This window comes from Heterodontus francisci, chromosome 26, assembly GCF_036365525.1.
Source record: "Heterodontus francisci isolate sHetFra1 chromosome 26, sHetFra1.hap1, whole genome shotgun sequence".
Taxonomy (NCBI): Eukaryota; Metazoa; Chordata; class Chondrichthyes; order Heterodontiformes; family Heterodontidae; genus Heterodontus; species Heterodontus francisci.
Window position 1 is genome coordinate 29439387 of NC_090396.1, and position 17251 is coordinate 29456637.

Genomic DNA, 17251 nt, shown 5'->3' on the forward strand with positions numbered 1-17251 from the left:
TGAATATTGGAACTTGGGATTGGTCAGTTTGGATCCATCGACCCACTGGTGGGTGCTGCAGCTTCAGCAACCATAGGATCTTCTTTTGTTGGGCAGATCGCGATCAGCTTCCAGGTTGGTCCCTAATTACAGGGCTCTTTGAAGCCCGGATACAGATAGCCTTTCTCTGTTACTTTGAAGGGATAGTTGGGACAGCTTTTATTTAAAGATAAATAAATGGCTGACAAGGCTACAAAGATACTTGGCATTGTTATACAATTCTGAAGACAATACCACTATCCTGGTATTAGAGGATCAATATGTAGTTAAAATTGCTTAATTAAACCTAACAGTGGAAATGGTTCAGTTAAGGTTGATAGTAATGTAGAATCCCATGCCATGCCATTCAGCCTAGCATTCATAGAAAAATTGAGAAGGTTGTATATGAGCCATTAGATCATATATTCAATGCTTCATTGTTGTGCAGGTTATTTTCCATGGATTATAAAATGGCTGAATGGTTTTCTTATTTAAGATAAGAAATCAGTTCTTGGAAATGATCAGCTTATGAGCTTGATTTTGGTAGTTGCAAAACTGCTGAAAAATCTTATACATGATGTGATGTATAATCTTTTGGAGTTGACTCTTGGTACCAACATTGCTTTAGGAAAGGTAAGTCTTGCCTAATGACCATGATTGGATTATTTGATGAAGTGATCAGAATGGTGAGTGAATACAGTCCAATTGATGCTGTACACCTTGACTTCCAAAAAGGTAGTTGATAAAGTACTGCAAAGATAGCTATTAGTCAAAAGTGGATCTCATGAGATTTCAGGAAAGTTACCACGTTGGATTGTTTTTAATGGGACTGCATCTGATCGGGCCTGAATATGACTGGAGCTACTCAGCGCTTTTTGCTGGGCCTGTTGCTGATTATGATTTTTATCAATAATCTGTAGGAGGGCTTACATGCAATCATTCTCAAATTTGCAATGATAGAGAATTGTGTATGAGGTTAAGTATCTGTGAAAAAATTGATAGATTGCAGGTAAAGTTTGATAACTTGGGTAAATATGTCAAATATCATTTAATGTGGACTAGTATGTTGTTATGGGTGGAAAACTCCAGGCATGCCTATACCACGCAAGAGTACCAGTTAAAGGTAAGAGATTGGGAAAGGGACCCCGAGTGGCATTTAATGACTCACTAAAGGTATAGAAGCAATGTGAAATTGTTATAGGCAAAGCAAATATAACTTTAGGTTATACTGTGAGAACCATTGAGTACAAAATGAAGAGTAGTATCCATAGGCCATGTTATACTTTGGTACATCTACAATCATCCAGTTTTGGTCTCCACACAGAGTGAAGGATATCAAGGCGACGGAGACGATCTGGATGATGGTGACCATAATTACACTAAATCTTAAAGCTTAATTATGAGGAAAGGCTCCAAAGCGTTTTTTTTTAGCAGGGTGAGGTGGGGGGAAACTCAGGCTGAGAGGGGAGATTATTGAAGTTTTAAAATTAAAAGGGATTGGATATGATTTAGTTGGGTAGATTATTTTAAATGGATAGGGATGGTAACTGAAGGTTATACCTATAAAATCTGCAAGAAAATAGATGCCAGGATTTATTTTCCTCCCCTAGACTCATTACCCTCTGGAACAGACTATCAGGACATATGTCAAGGTTGGAATTGCCACAATCCAACAAAAGGAAACTTGACATATTTCTGAGAGAAAAGGGCATTTCCATTTCTAGAGGGCAAGTTGATGGTTACTTTGGATTGTGATACATTAAGGGCAACTCCAGTCTGCTAAATTGCCTTTGGGAGTGGAGAGGAGCTTTGATTTTTTTGTTCCGAATTGGCTGCAGGTTTGTTTCTCCTCTTTTGCCACCCCCAGAAAACAGCACAGGGGAGATTCTGATCAGAACGGCTCGGGGAGATTCTGATCGGACCGGCTAGGGGAGATACTGATCGGACCGGCTAGGGGAGATACTGATCGGATCGGCTAGGGCAGATACTGATTGGACCGGCTAGGGGAGATACTGATTGGACCGGCTAGGGGAGATACTGATTGGACCGGCTAGGGGAGATACTGATCGGATCGGCTAGGGGAGATACTGATTGGACCGGCTAGGGGAGATACTGATCGGACTCGCTAGGGGAGATACTGATCGGACCGGCTAGGGGAGATACTGATTGGACCGGCTAGGGGAGATACTGATCGGACTCGCTAGGGGAGATACTGATCGGACCGGCTAGGGGAGATTCTGATCGGACCGGCTAGGGGAGATACTGATTGGACCGGCTAGGGGAGATACTGATCGGATCGGCTAGGGGAGATACTGATTGGACCGGCTAGGGGAGATACTGATTGGACCGGCTAGGGGAGATACTGATCGGACTCGCTAGGGGAGATACTGATCGGACCGGCTAGGGGAGATACTGATCGGACCGGCTAGGGGAGATACTGATTGGACCGGCTAGGGGAGATACTGATCGGACTCGCTAGGGGAGATACTGATCGGACCGGCTAGGGGAGATACTGATGGGACCGGCTAGGGGAGATACTGATGGGGCCGGCTAGGGGAGATACTGATTGGACCGGCTAGGGGAGATACTGATGGGACTGACTAGGGGAGATACTGATGGGACCGGCTAGGGGAGATACTGATTGGACCGGCTAGGGGAGATACTGATCGGACTCGCTAGGGGAGATACTGATCGGACCGGCTAGGGGAGATACTGATCGGACCGGCTAGGGGAGATACTGATTGGACCGGCTAGGGGAGATACTGATCGGACTCGCTAGGGGAGATACTGATCGGACCGGCTAGGGGAGATACTGATCGGACCGGCTAGGGGAGATACTGATGGGACCGGCTAGGGGAGATACTGATTGGACCGGCTAGGGGAGATACTGATGGGACTGACTAGGGGAGATACTGATGGGACCGGCTAGGGGAGATACTGATGGGACCGGCTAGGGGAGATACTGATGGGACCGGCTAGGGGAGATACAGATTGGACCGGCTAGGGGAGATACTGATCGGACCGGCTAGGGGAGATACAGATCGGACCGGCTAGGGGAGATACTGTTTGGACCGGCTAGGGGAGATGCTGTTCGGACCGGCTAGGGGAGATACTGTTTGGACCGGCTAGGGGAGATACTGATCGGACCGGCTAGGGGAGATACTGATTGGACCGGCTAGGGGAGATACTGATTGGACCGGCTAGGGGAGATACTGATTGGACCGGCTAGGGGAGATACTGATTGGACCGGCTAGGGGAGATACTGATGGGACTGGCTAGGGGAGATTCTGATCGGACCGGCTAGGGGAGATTCTGCTCGGACCGGCTGGGGGAGATCCACCGCTGCACCCGAGCCCACCTGTGGCCTCTGATCCCAACCTCCAGCTTTCTATCATTTCCCCCATCACCTCAACTTTCTCCCCAACACTGCGATTCTTGGACCCGATCCCCGGACCCAGTCCTAATATCAGTGGCAGTAGTAGACAATGCATAAGTTTCCATTGTTGAGTGAAAAGGGTAGGTTCTTCTTAGCTTCTTTTCAATCAGATCAGCTCAAAAGGGAAAGAGAACCAAACTGTAAGGTCTCCATCAGGTAATACATTCAACAGTACTTCAGGGCTGGTAATATGCAGATTTATAACATAACAAATTGGGCAGTGCTCTGAGGAAAAAGTACTTCCCCTGGATTTTCCTTTTACCTTAAATCAAGCACTCAATTATTCACCACCCCAGCCTCTGACTTGCAAAACACGGGGAATTCCAAAATCCTTGACCAAGCAATTCTTCATTGCCCACAGCAACCGATTCAGAAGAGCAGAGAATACTAAATTTCAGGCATCCACTAATTATTGCTGAAGAACTGCTAATTAACATAACTAAGTAGAGTTTTAAAATCACACTGCCTGCTGAGAATATAGCAGTAGGGAAGTCACGAATCACTCTGATGTGTACATTTTCCTCCAGTCCTTTATGAGAGTAAAAAATTCACAAAAGTATTAACCCAGTTTCCCCACTGACACAAACCTTTTACAAAAATTAGTGACAGAAGGAAAATATACACATTAGTGTTTAGATGGGAAAAAAATTACTAGATACAGTGAAAAAGTTAGTTTTTTAGTTGAATTCTAAAAGCTATCTTTGAAGAATATTCACTCAAAGGCAACTGAAAGGCTGCTTGAGAAATGGAAATCCTTGCTAAACGATGAAGGCGAGGGAGGGACATAGGCAAGAAATTACTGAGCAGTTACACCAGACAGCAACAGACATGGAAAACATGCTGAAAGTTTTTAAACTCAATAACTATGATTACAAACATAGTGAAGTGTGTCACCTGTCATATTGGGAAAGGAAAGAAAAATCATCCTTTACCCAGAGGCGTCAGGCCTTTTCCATATGAAAATAAAAGAGCCTTCTGACTGTTTGAGGTCCCCACTTCAAGACTGATTGACCGTGAGGCAACTGGTACCAACACTGGCCTCATTCAGTAAAAAACTAGACTTGGGACTGCCCGAGACCTAAAGGTAAGTTTTTTCACATTTATTTACCAGCGTATGGAGCCCAAAAGACCAGGAATGCTCCTATCAACCATACAATTAACAAAAGCTTACTGCTGCTCCAGACCCAGTCCTATTATCAGCGACAGGCTCTTCTCACCTTACCAACTCAATTATAATGAGACCATAGGCTCAATATTTGGGATGCCTCAGAGCCTCAACGTAAGACACACCCAAGTCTCTAGGCCAGTGTTTAAATTAGAACTGGGCAAGTTTAATCAATTCCATGAAGATCACCACTGAGACTTAATCCAGAAACTCCTCCTTTTGGTTGACCTGCATTGCATCCTAAATATTGGCCAAAGTGGACAGGCAACCAATTCAGAAACTTCTGGCAATCTTCCTAGTAAACTTGTTCTGAGATGCATAAGAGCAGTCGTGGATTACTTACTTCTATTGTTTTCACTTTCCTTTCACAGAGGCAAATATTCCAGTCCGATCAGAATCTCCCCCAGACAATCCGAACAGCATCTCCCCTAGCCAGTCCCATCAGAATCTCCCCTAGCCAGTCCCATCAGTATCTCCCCTAGCCAGTCCCATCAGAACCTCCCCTAGCCAGTCCCATCAGAATCTCCCCTAGCCAGTCCGATCAGAATCTCCCCTAGCCAGTCCCATCAGAACCTCCCCTAGCCAGTCCCATCAGAATCTCCCCTAGCCAGTCCCATCAGAATCTCCCCTAGCCAGTCCCATCAGTATCTCCCCTCGCCAGTCCCATCAGTATCCCCCCTATCAAGTCCCATCAGAACCTCCCCTAGCCAGTCCCATCAGTATCCCCCCTATCCAGTCCCATCAGAACCTCCCCTAGCCAGTCCCATCAGTATCTCCCCTAGCCAGTCCCATCAGTATCTCCCCTAGCCAGTCCCATCAGAATCTCCCCTAGCAAATCCGATCAGCGTCTCCCCTATCCAGTCCCATCAGTATCTCCCCTAGCCAGTCCGATCAGTATCTCCCCTAGCCAGTCCCATCAGTATCTCCGCTAGCCAGTCCCATCAGAATCTCCCCTAGCCAGTCCCATCAGAATCTCCCCTAGCCAGTCCCATCAGAATCTCCCCTAGCCAGTCTCATCAGTATCTCCCCTAGCCAGTCTCATCAGTATCTCCCCTAGCCAGTCCCATCAGTATCTCCCCTAGCCAGTCCCATCAGAATCTCCCCTAGCCAGTCCCATCAGTATCTCCGCTAGCCAGTCCCATCAGAATCTCCCCTAGCCAGTCCCATCAGTATCTCCCCTAGCCAGTCCCATCAGTATCTCCCCTAGCCAGTCCCATCAGTATCTCCCCTAGCCAGTCCCATCAGTATCTCCGCTAGCCAGTCTGAACAGCATCTCCCCTAGCCAGTCCCATCAGAATCTCCCCTAGCCAGTCCCATCAGAATCTCCCCTAGCCAGTCCCATCAGTATCTCCCCTAGCCAGTCCCATCAGAACCTCCCCTAGCCAGTCCCATCAGTATCTCCCTTAGCCAGTCCGAACAGCATCTCCCCTAGCCAGTCCCATCAGAATCTCCCCTAGCCAGTCCCATCAGTATCTCCCCTAGCCAGTCCCATCAGTATCCCCCCTATCCAGTCCCATCAGAACCTCCCCTAGCCAGTCCCATCAGTATCTCCCTTAGCCATTCCGAACAGCATCTCCCCTAGCCAGTCCCATCAGTATCTCCCCTAGCCAGTCCCATTCAGAACCTCCCCTATCCAATCTGATCAGCATCTCCCCTAGCCAGTCCCATCAGTATCTCCCCTAGCCAGTCCCATTCAGAACCTCCCCTATCCAATCTGATCAGCATCTGTCCTAGCCAGTCCCATCAGAATCTCCCCTCGCCAGTCCCATCAGTATCTCCCCTAGCCAGTCGTATCAGTATCTCCCCCTAGCCAGTCCCATCAGAACCTCCCCTATCCAGTCCGATCAGCATCTCCCCTAGCCAGTCCCATCAGTATCTCCCCTAGCCAGTCCCATCAGAACCTCCCCTATCCAGTCCGATCAGCATCTCCCCTAGCCAGTCCCATCAGTATCTCCCCTAGCCAGTCCCATCAGAACCTCCCCTATCCAGTCCGATCAGTATCTCCCCTAGCCAGTCCCATCAGTATCTCCCCTAGCCAGTCCCATCAGTATCTCCCCTAGCCAGTCCCATCAGAATCTCCCCTCGCCAGTCCGATCAGAATCTCCCCTAGTCAGTCCCATCAGTATCTCCCCTAGCCAGTCCGATCAGTATCTCCCCTAGCCAGTCCGATCAGTATCTCCCCTCGCCTCACCATTCCGATCAGTATCTCCCCTCGCCTCACCAGTCCGATCATTATCTCCCCTAGCCAGTCTAATCAGAATCTCCCCTTGCCAGTCCGATCATTATCTTCCCTAGCCAGTCTAATCAGAATCTCCCCTAGCCAGTCCGATCATTATCTCCCCTAGCAAGTCTGATCAGTAGCTCCTCTAGCCAGTCTAATCAGAATCTCCCCTAGCCAGTCCGATCATTATCTCCCCTAGCAAGTCTGATCAGTAGCTCCTCTAGCCAGTCTAATCAGAATCTCCCCTAGCCAGTCCGATCATTATCTCCCCTAGCAAGTCTGATCAGTAGCTCCTCTAGCCAGTCTAATCAGAATCTCCCCTAGCCAGTCCGATCATTATCTCCCCTTGCAAGTCTGATCAGTATCTCCCCTTGCCAGTCAAATCAGCACCTGCCCTCGCCAGTCCGATCAGCAACTCTCCTGGTCAGCCAAGCTGCGATTGAGAAGTCAAAATGCACAATTGCAAAGGAAAATTGAAAGGACTTTGTCTCTTTCAAAATATAGTCTTATTTTTTCCTACTATGTACAAAGAAGATTCTTCACAAATTTGTCAAGAAGTGTGTTCTGAAGGAAAATTAGAGAAATACACAAAGAAAGTTCCTTAATGTGCAGTATTCATCAACTAAATTTAAAATTAAAATTATAACCTGATTTTTAAAAATGTTTTACAGCAATTCTATTGCAGGTATCACTGGCACCCTGAAGGGTTTCCTGCAAAATTAATGTCGGCTTGTGAATCTAAACAATTAGACCGTTTTATGGGGCATGGGTATTGTAGTGGATTGTGGCACCGTTCTTTCACCTCTGCTACCTGGATTTCAATTCAGTTCAGACTGATGGAAAAGTCGTTCTCTCTGGGAGTACCTTATGAGAAATAAATTTGCAGCCATCTCAACCAAGTGAAAAATCACAGTACTAAGCTCTCTGTAGGTTGACACCAAATTGCAGTTCAAACCTGAAAGGACATAGTAACAATGGAAAATGAAAAAGAAAAATCACAGCAGTAAAGGAATGAATGGTCTTCACAAGATTAAAACACATTATGAAGGCAGAATAGATTATTCTGTGGCTGTCCTGGGAATGTGTGCTGCTGACACTGGCTACCAAAAAGTAGAACTGTTTTCCATTGCCTGAGCACTGACAAAATGCCATAAAGGAACATCAAGGTGACTTAAGCAAAAGTTCAAATATACATTGATTGTAGAGTTTTAATAACATGCTTTGCAACATTTGACATACCTCAAAATCTAGCTGTGCATGGTGATTTTTAAAAAGAACTATAGACATTTATTAGATGATAAGTACGATCATTCAAAATTCAAAATCAGTGAATTCAAAACATATGCCAGCTAATGGCACTAATTACGTAATTTACAAAAAGTATTATACTATGTGAAGCCTCAGTCTGAGAGCTCTTAAGAATGTTCAACATGTTGAATGTATGTGCTTTCACTCTGCTGCTCCTCACAACTCAGCTCTTCTGTTTATTCCTTGCCTTCCCAAGACCACAGCTAATAAATCATAAAAAGGGTTGGTTTCTGCTGCCATCAAAATATGGTAAGTCGGACCATTTATATTTCCCAGTGTAGCCACTGGCAGGAGAATCATATGTTTACCTCCAGCTGCACTTGCGCAAAGGCAAACTGTCGCTTGGTTTGGAGGTTTCTGACACCAGTTTTAGCAGAGTACGCAACAAAGCAAATTTCAGAAGGACCCATCACTCATTAATCTGTAATAAGTACAATGTGTCTTCCCTATTAAAGTCCAGTTCTGAAAGTACTACCAATACAGCACCAGACGTGAAAACAACTACTGTAAGAAAGGGGCAAACACAAGTAGATTTACGTACCTTGAAACTGAATTTCCTCAGCTGTTCTGCTGGACTATCATACCTCCATTGGGAGTCTGGTAAAACAGCTCAGAATAAGGCTTGGACTTGGGAATGCTGTCCTTGTAAGATACAAGCATACGAATTAGGAGCAGGAGTAGGCCACTCAGCCCCTCGAGCCTGCTCCGCCATTCAATAAGATCATGGTTGATCGGATTGTAACCTCAACTTCACATTCCCGCCTATCCCCAATAACCTTTCACTCCCTTGTTCATCAAGAATCTATCTACCTCTGCCTTAAAAATATTCAAAGACTCTGCTTCCACTGCCTTTTGAGGAAAACAGTTCCAAAGACTCACGACCGTCTGAGAGAAAACATTTCTCATCATCTCTGGCATAAGAATCCACCAGGAAGCCTCACAACATTTAAGAAGTATTTAGATGAGCGCTTAAAACACCATAGCATACAAGGCTATGGGCCAAGTGCTGTAAAATGGGATTACAATAGTTAGGTGCTTGATGGCCATCACAGACACGATGAGCCGAAGGGCCTGTTTCTGTGCTATATAACTCTATGACTATGACCCTGTCAAGACCCCTCAGAATCTTATCTGTTTCAATCAAGTCACCTCTTACTTTTCTAACCTCCAGCAGATACAAGCCTAGCCAACCTTTCCTCATAAGACAACCCGCCCATTCCAGGTATTAGTTTAGAAAACCTTCACTGAACTGCCTCCAACTCATTTGCATCCTTTCTTAAATAAGGAGACCAATACACAGTACTCCAGATGCGGTCTCACCAACGCCCTGTATAACTGAAGCATACCCTCCCAACTTTTGTATTCCATTCCCCTCCCAATAAATGATAACATTCTATTAGTCTTCCTAATTACTTGCTGTACCTGCATACTACACTTTTGCGATTCATGCACCAGGATACCCAGATCCCTCTGCATCTCAGAGCTCTGCAATTGCATTTTGATAATATGCTTCTTTTTTATTCTTCCTACCGATATGGATAATTTCACATTTTCCCACAATATACTCCATTTGCCAGATCTTTGCCCACTCACTTAACCTATCTATATCCCTTTGTAGCCTCCCTATGACCTCTTCACAACTTACTTTCCGACCTATCTTTGTGTCATCAGCAATTTAGCAACCATATCTTCGGTCCCTTCATCCAAGTTGTTTAGGTAAATTGTAAAAAGTTGAGGGCCCAACAGTGATCCCTGTGGCACACCACTCATTACATCTTGTCAACCAGAAAATGACCCATTTATGCCTACTCTCTGTTTCCTGTTAGCTAGCCGATCTTCTATCCATGCCAATATGTTACCCCCTACACCATGAGCTTTTAATTTCCGCAATAAAGTTGATGTGGCACCTTCTCAAATGCCTTCTGGAAATCTAAGTACAGTACATCCACTGGTTCCCCTTTATCCACAGCAGATGCTACTTCTTCAAAGAACTCCAACGAATTGGTTAAACATGATTTCCCTTTCACAAAACCATGTTGACTCTACCTTGCATTTTTCTCAGTGTCCTGCTATAACGTCTTTAATAATAGCTTCTAACATTTTCCCCAAGACAGATGTTAAGCTATCTGTCCTGTAGTTTCCTGCTTTCTGTCTTCCCCCCACCCCCCACCTCTTTGAATAAAGGAGTTACATTCGCTATTTTCCAATCTAAAGGAACCTTCCTCGAATCTAGGGAATTTTGGAAAATTAAAACCAAAGTATCAACTTTCTCACTAGCCACTTCTTTTAGGATCCTAGGATGATGTCCAGCAGGACCCGAGGACTTGTCAGCCCGCAGTTCCAACAATTTGTTCAGTACCACTTCCCTGGTGATAGTAATTTTCTTGAGTTCCTCCCTCCCTTCCATTTTCTGATTTACAGCTATTTCTGGGATGTTACTCGTCTCTTCCATAGTGAAGACCGATGCAAAATATCTGTTCAAGTCACCTGCCATCTCCTTACTTTCCCTTATTAATTTCCCAGACTCACTTTCTATAGGACCAACACTCACTTTGCTAACGCTTCTTTTTTAAATATATATAGAAACTCTTAGTATCTGTTTTTATATTTCTAGCCAGCTTTCTCTCGTACTTTTATTTTTCCCTCCTTATTAATCTTTAAGTCTTTCTTTGCTTTTTTTTATATTCTGTCCAATCTTCTGATCTGCCACCCATCTTTGCACAATTATATGCTCTTTCTTTAAGTTTGATACTATCTTTAACTTTTCTAGTCAACCACAATGTTGGGTCCTCCCATTGGAATTTTTCTTTCTCATCGGAATGTATCCATTCTGTGTATTCTGAAATATCCCCTTAAATGTTTGCCACTTCATCTCTATTGACCTATCCCTTAACCTACTTTGCCAGTTCACTTTTGCAAGCTCTGATTTCATGCCCTCATAATTGCCCTTATTTAAGTTTAAAATACCAGTCTTAGACCCACTCTTCACTCCCTCAAACTGAATATAAAATTCAAACATATTATGATCGCTGCTGCCTAGGGGCGCCTTCACTATGAGGTCATTAATTAATCCTATCTTGTTGCACAATACTAGGTCCAGTATAGCCTGCTCCCTGGTTGGCTCCAGAACATGCTGTTCTAAGAAACTATCCCCAAAACATTCTATGAACTCATCTAGGCTACCTTTGCCTATCTGATTTTTCCAGTCTATATGTAGATTAAAATCCCCCATCATTATCGCCATACCTTTCTGACAAGCACCCATTATTTATTCCTTTATAGCCTGTCCTACCATGTGGTTACTGTTAGGGGGCCTGTACTCCACTCCCACAAGTGACTTCTTGCCTTTATCATTTCTCATCTTGACCCATACCGCTTCTACATCCTGGTTTCCTGAACTTAGGTCATCCCTCTCTATTGTGCTAATACCATCATTCATTAACAGAGCCACACCTCCACCTTTTCCTAGCTTCCTGTCCTTCCTAAATGTCATGCATCCATCAATATTCAGGTCTCAATCTATGTCTCAGTAATGGCTATCAGATCGTATTTATTTATTTCTGTTTCCGCTATCAGTTCTTCTGGTTTGTTTTGAAGGCTCTGTGCATTCAGATACAGAGCCTTTAGTTTTGTCTTTTTACAATTTTGTAACATGTAATCTTGTCTGCTGATTTACTCTTAGATTTTTAATCACTGTCCCTTCCTATCATGGTCTGTTTATCATTTCCCATATTAATACCTTTCACTCTTGCCTTGTCTCTACTCTTTGATTTACCATATATTCCCAAATGTGATCTCTTGTCCCCACTATTCCGTTTAAAATCCTCTCTACTTCCCCAGTTATGCGGCTCTCTAGAACGCTGGTCCCAGCACGGTTCAGGTGTACACCATCCCAACAGTACAGCCCCCACTTTCCCCAGTACTGATGCCCAGTGCCCCATGAACGGAACCCACTTCTCCCATACCAGTCTTTTAGCCATGCATTCATTTCTCTAATCTTATTTGCCCTACTCTAATTTGCATGTGGCTCAGGTAATAATCCAGAGATTATCCTGACATAGGGACTCCCTACACTGGGAATTTCCACTTCCTTGACTCGTAAAGGACGCAGCAAAAGACTTGAGCCAGTAAGTCGAATGAGATGAGGTGTACCAGTCTCCAGAAAGGCAGAACTGGATCCCATCGCAGGAAAGTGGTTCAGCAGCAGATAGCTTAGAACCCTAAATACGAGGATATCTTTTTCTTAAATATCAGGATCAACCTCTTTGCATAAGCAAGTGAAGGAGGTATGGAATGGGGTCTCAGTTGACAGTGACTTAACAACAGTGCCACTGATTCATTATGTGTCCCATCATTTTCTTGTTAATTTTACAAACTGCTTATCACAATTACAGTATAGCCCTCCAAAAATCTAACTGCTGAAACAAACTGGTTTATTATTTTATTAACACAGTAAAAACAAGCATCAAGATGGAGGCTTTTCATTTACCTGCTTTTCAGAGGCAGCCAGTCTTTTGTTGCCAGGTGATTGGGTCACTGTACTTCAAGCTGTAACACTGAAAAAAATAAATTAACACAAGATGTTCTTCTGAAAAGGATGTTTTTTCTGGTAAGTTTAATTCCTTTCTTTCCCCTAGTAGTCAACAGAGGTAGCTAATATATAACGGCAAAATCGGTCATATGTACCACTATTTCATAACATTAATTTGTGCTGCAAACTGGCCGAATCCCATGGCGTAAACCAAACTCTCTCAAGGGTATGTCTCCTATCAGGGCCAATTCTTAATTAGTGGATACCTGCCAATATAATCAACCAGTGGAGTTGTGATTTGCCTTTTCCCTGGCATTGGCAAATGTATTACTCCATGTCCTAACACACATCCCCCACCTCTACTTGACCCTTTCTATATTGCCTGTTCAGGATTTCACTCTACCAGATGTGAAGTGATGTCTGTTTTAAACAGCTGTTCCCGAGCATTTCATTTACTTCATAGACACGATCAATGTACACTGATATACCAAATATGTGAACATTCATAGGATTCTTTAAATGATTACTACTTGTAGTCAGCTGCTTAGAAACAAAGCAGAGCAATTTTCAATTTGCATTTTTGATTCTAGTAGCAGATCGTAACATAAATATGGCTCTATATTGGTATGGTTTTCACCAGCAAAAAGTCACATTGCAGAATTCAACTGTGGGAACCTTCACATTTACACTGTTCGAGTAATGCTTTACTTATTGACTCATTCAAAACAAACTACTACTTCACAGAGTATAATCAGAACATCAATTTAACAGTACTTTCAAATACTGTGCTCATCTAAATGCCTATCATTTTTGCAAAAATCTGAGTGATTATAGTGACAGTGCAAGCGCTGGGGGAAATCAGGTCAAGTTTTTTTGATTATGACTAGTGGATCGACCATGGCATTGCTTATGGTGAATCAGATGATACGGCAAATAACACACAATATATTGGCCTGGATTTTGCCATAATATTAACAGCAAGGCTGTATTATTACAGGTCCACTGACAAGCCTGCGAAAGGTCTGTGGACAACTTCACAAAATCCGTGCCATAATTCCAATCGATGCTAACATGCAGCTGTGCTTAGCTGCACCTGTCACTTCAGCGCTGCAAAGTCATTTGTTGTAAAGAACAAATCCTGAGATCAACTCATGACTCACAGTTAGCAGACTGGCAAGAGCTTCGAACTGTTTGGGTCAAAGTCTGAAGAAGTCAGCATGAAATGACTGTCTTTCTTCTTATTCATATGCTTGACACTTTAAAGTATGACAGCCTTAAGACCTTCAATATACCAACAGATCCTCCTTAGCATTGCTTAAGTTAGAGGATATGCAGAGCATGATGCCGATCATGTTACCAACAGTGTGCTCTATACACAAGACTTTACAGGTAGATTTTGTAGGACCAGGAAGAATGCAGAAAGTCTCCCCAAAACCCAGCCCTTCTCAGGAAGATAGAAACAATACACAAGAGACTGTGTGAGAAGGGGCACTCCAAGTTATCTGCCATAAAAGAGTTTGGCACTCTATTTTTGTGTGTTAAAGCAAACCAACAACATAAAACCCCAGTCCTGATGCAATTGAATAAACATCGAGAGCTTCTCACTGTTAACCAATATTCCCACTAATCTTTGCGGTATCGCGCAGACCTCACTCTGATAAATAACGTGTATGCACAGCTGCGCAAAAAAATTTAACGGGGCGGCACACTGAAAAAAACACGAGCCACACAAAGCAACTAAATTTTAAAGGGAACATTGCTATCAACAGTGTGCATGTGTAGACAAATGTCACAACAATGGCCACATGAGAAACATCTCTACCCGGAGAGTGGTTAGAATGTGGAATTCGCGACCACAAGGAGTAGTTGAGGTGAACAGCATAGACATATTCTAGAGGAAGCCAGATAAGCACATTGGGGGAAAGGAATAAAAGAATATTTTGATGGGGTTGGATAAATGGGGTGCGAGGAGGCTTGTGTGGAACAGAAACAGACTTGTCGTGCTGAATGGTCTATTTCTGTGCTGTAAATATTTTCTAATACTTTGTAACACTACTCGTGTTATTTATCTAATTGGACTAAAGACGAGATCAGTGTAATATCGCAATATTGTCCACCCTTCAAAATATATGTCTGTCAAATATTCAATGCAGTTGGATCGCAACTTGCATCAGCAAGCTGAGACCATGGGAGAGAAGGGTGGGAATCGTTGGGTGACTTAAGGTTCGCAACAATCTTTCCAAAGCTGTTAATGGCCGCTGCTGGGTAAATGGACAGGATCCAGCTTGAAATTTGTGTTTATTGTACTGATGAAATGATAAAAATGAATTAATGCTGGGAACTAGAGTTCTGGAGTTCTCTGTGAAGTTAAAACTAGATACTTAGAGCTTGTAATTTTCCTTTAATTTGCCTACTGTTGACTTTAACACTGTGTCTTAGCATATCCCTTTGATCTAAAGGAATAACTTGGGATGTTAAAAAAAACTGCCTTTTTTTATTCTTTCATGGGATGTGAGCGTTGTTGGCAGGGCCAGAATTTGTTGTCCATCCCTAATTGCCCTTGAGAAAGTGGTGGTGAGCCGCCTTGTTGGTAAGGGATTTCTTTATGAAATAAACACAATGGTTGAATAGACTTGTTTTTTGGTAATGCAGAACTTGATTATTGCTGAAAAAAAAGAGACATGCTGTCGAAGCTTTTCATCTTGCACTCAACAGGATAAGAATGTCAAATTAGCAACAATTTATATTGCATGAGATAAAGGTGCTGCTTGGTTGGCAAGTCGACTCTGGTCGAGACGTTGCCATGGAGAATGCACTAATAAATTATTGTCTCCCACGCTTTTGTTTAATTCAAAAGAGTCCACTGGCCAACCAGTCAGCACCCTTTTCTCATGCAGTACGAATTGTTGTTCCCTTTGAAATTTGGCATTCTTGCATCTGTTCTGATAAGTATAAGACAAAAAGCTTTGACAGCATGTCTATTTTTTCAGCAAGACTTGCTTTTATATTTTGAAAAAGGTTTTAACTATATTTTTGTAGGATCCTGGGTTTTCTATTTAACCTCTCAGTCATACGTGTCAAATTAGCAAAGTAGGTCATTGGAAAAATTACCAAGCACCCTACTGAACTAAACCCAGCAGACAGCCTCTTGGGCTACCCTACTGGGATTTCCCAGGACTCAAACAGAGTCAAACCCTTTGGTTTCCTTTAACTGCAGCCCATTGGTGCATTCCACTGAGATGACAATAAGACAACATCCAGTCCAACCCCACCCCCACCAGTTTCGATTATAGATTCTGGCCCAGTCTGAGAAAATCATGTACTAAATTAATGGAAAATTCTTCTAAATCCTACAGTCGAGATTTTGAACCCATTGAATACAAGTGTGCAGACATTATTCCCAGGTCCCTGTTCCTTGTTGGCAGCTGGTCAGCACATGAACAGAAATCCCTTGCAGACAGCACACACAAAGTACCCAGAGAGTACTCCATTCCACCTTTTAATGCTATACCTGTAAACGTCAAGATGGTGTAACCAAAACTCAACAGACATTAACACAATGGTCAAGCATTGTATAACACACCATCACCACATCCATCCCACTGTCAATCACAGTCCCTTATCAACATAAAATACAGATACACTATGGAATGTACAACATGTTATCAATTAAATATATGACCAATTGTTGTAAACAAATAGTAATTACAATATGTAAAAAAATCCTTAGCGCGCTAAACAGTGACGGATTACCTTATTTAGATATTTTTCTACTGAAGCATCATGGCAGAGTTGTACAACCCTGTTACGATTGTTGAAATAACAAATTTAACAATAAAATGAAACAGCCATTGGGCGGAAAAATGTGGATGGGAGGTGGTGTATCATCTCAGATTAAAATGATCTTTTACAGATCTTGATGTCACCTGAAGGCCTTGGTGAAAATCCTCAAGTGCAATCATACGAGTATTCATTAATCTTGTGTATTATGGCATACCCATTCAGCAGTTACATTACTGCTTGGGCGCATGTAAGAACGATCCCAGCTGTTACACCAGGATCATGCCTGGCAATGCCTTCCACTGCCGACCCTGCCAGAGATTGTAACATCAGTGGGAAGGCATTTGCACAGGGCAAACGACTGAAAAATCTGGGACTGCCCGCCACTGGAGGGGTTGTCTCGGAAACCCCACCCGCAACGGCAGCCAATCAGTAAAGATGTTTGAAAAAGACTTACCTTTATTCAGGTCAAGTGACTTGGCTGATCTGGATCCTGGTGGCGGGGCTCACATTCGCCCTTCTGAAGGCCAACACACCTAAACTCGGTATTTGTACTGACCTCTGTAGATATGCCAGGTCTCAACTGAACTCCCAATGGAGAGTGTCCGCACTGCTACTCCACTGGTGACATTTGCCTTGTATAAAGCAGGTAGAAATGTCTCCACTTACAAGGTTATTCAGAAACTCTTGGAAATGTCAGAGACCCAGAACAACCAAATCTTTCAAGTTTTCTGGGAGGTTACACCAGTTTCTTACTGGAGTTCCAGAGGGAGACTGGCTAAACCCACACGG

The 17251-nt window shown here is 43.5% G+C and overlaps 1 protein-coding gene across 10 annotated transcripts in view; it reads right to left on the reverse strand.

The window, feature by feature from the left end:
- Window positions 1-17251, reverse strand: part of LOC137384241 (myocardin-like) — a 755068-nt gene that overhangs the window by 523029 nt on the left and 214788 nt on the right. For 9 of the 10 annotated variants that reach the window (XM_068057971.1, XM_068057968.1, XM_068057973.1 and 6 more), the window contains exon 2: window positions 12638-12704. The gene's annotated coding sequence lies outside the window, so the exon portion shown is untranslated. Of the gene's footprint in view, window positions 1-12637; window positions 12705-16916; window positions 16999-17251 lie in introns of those variants that run through there. The other variant, XM_068057965.1, reaches the window with a different exon arrangement.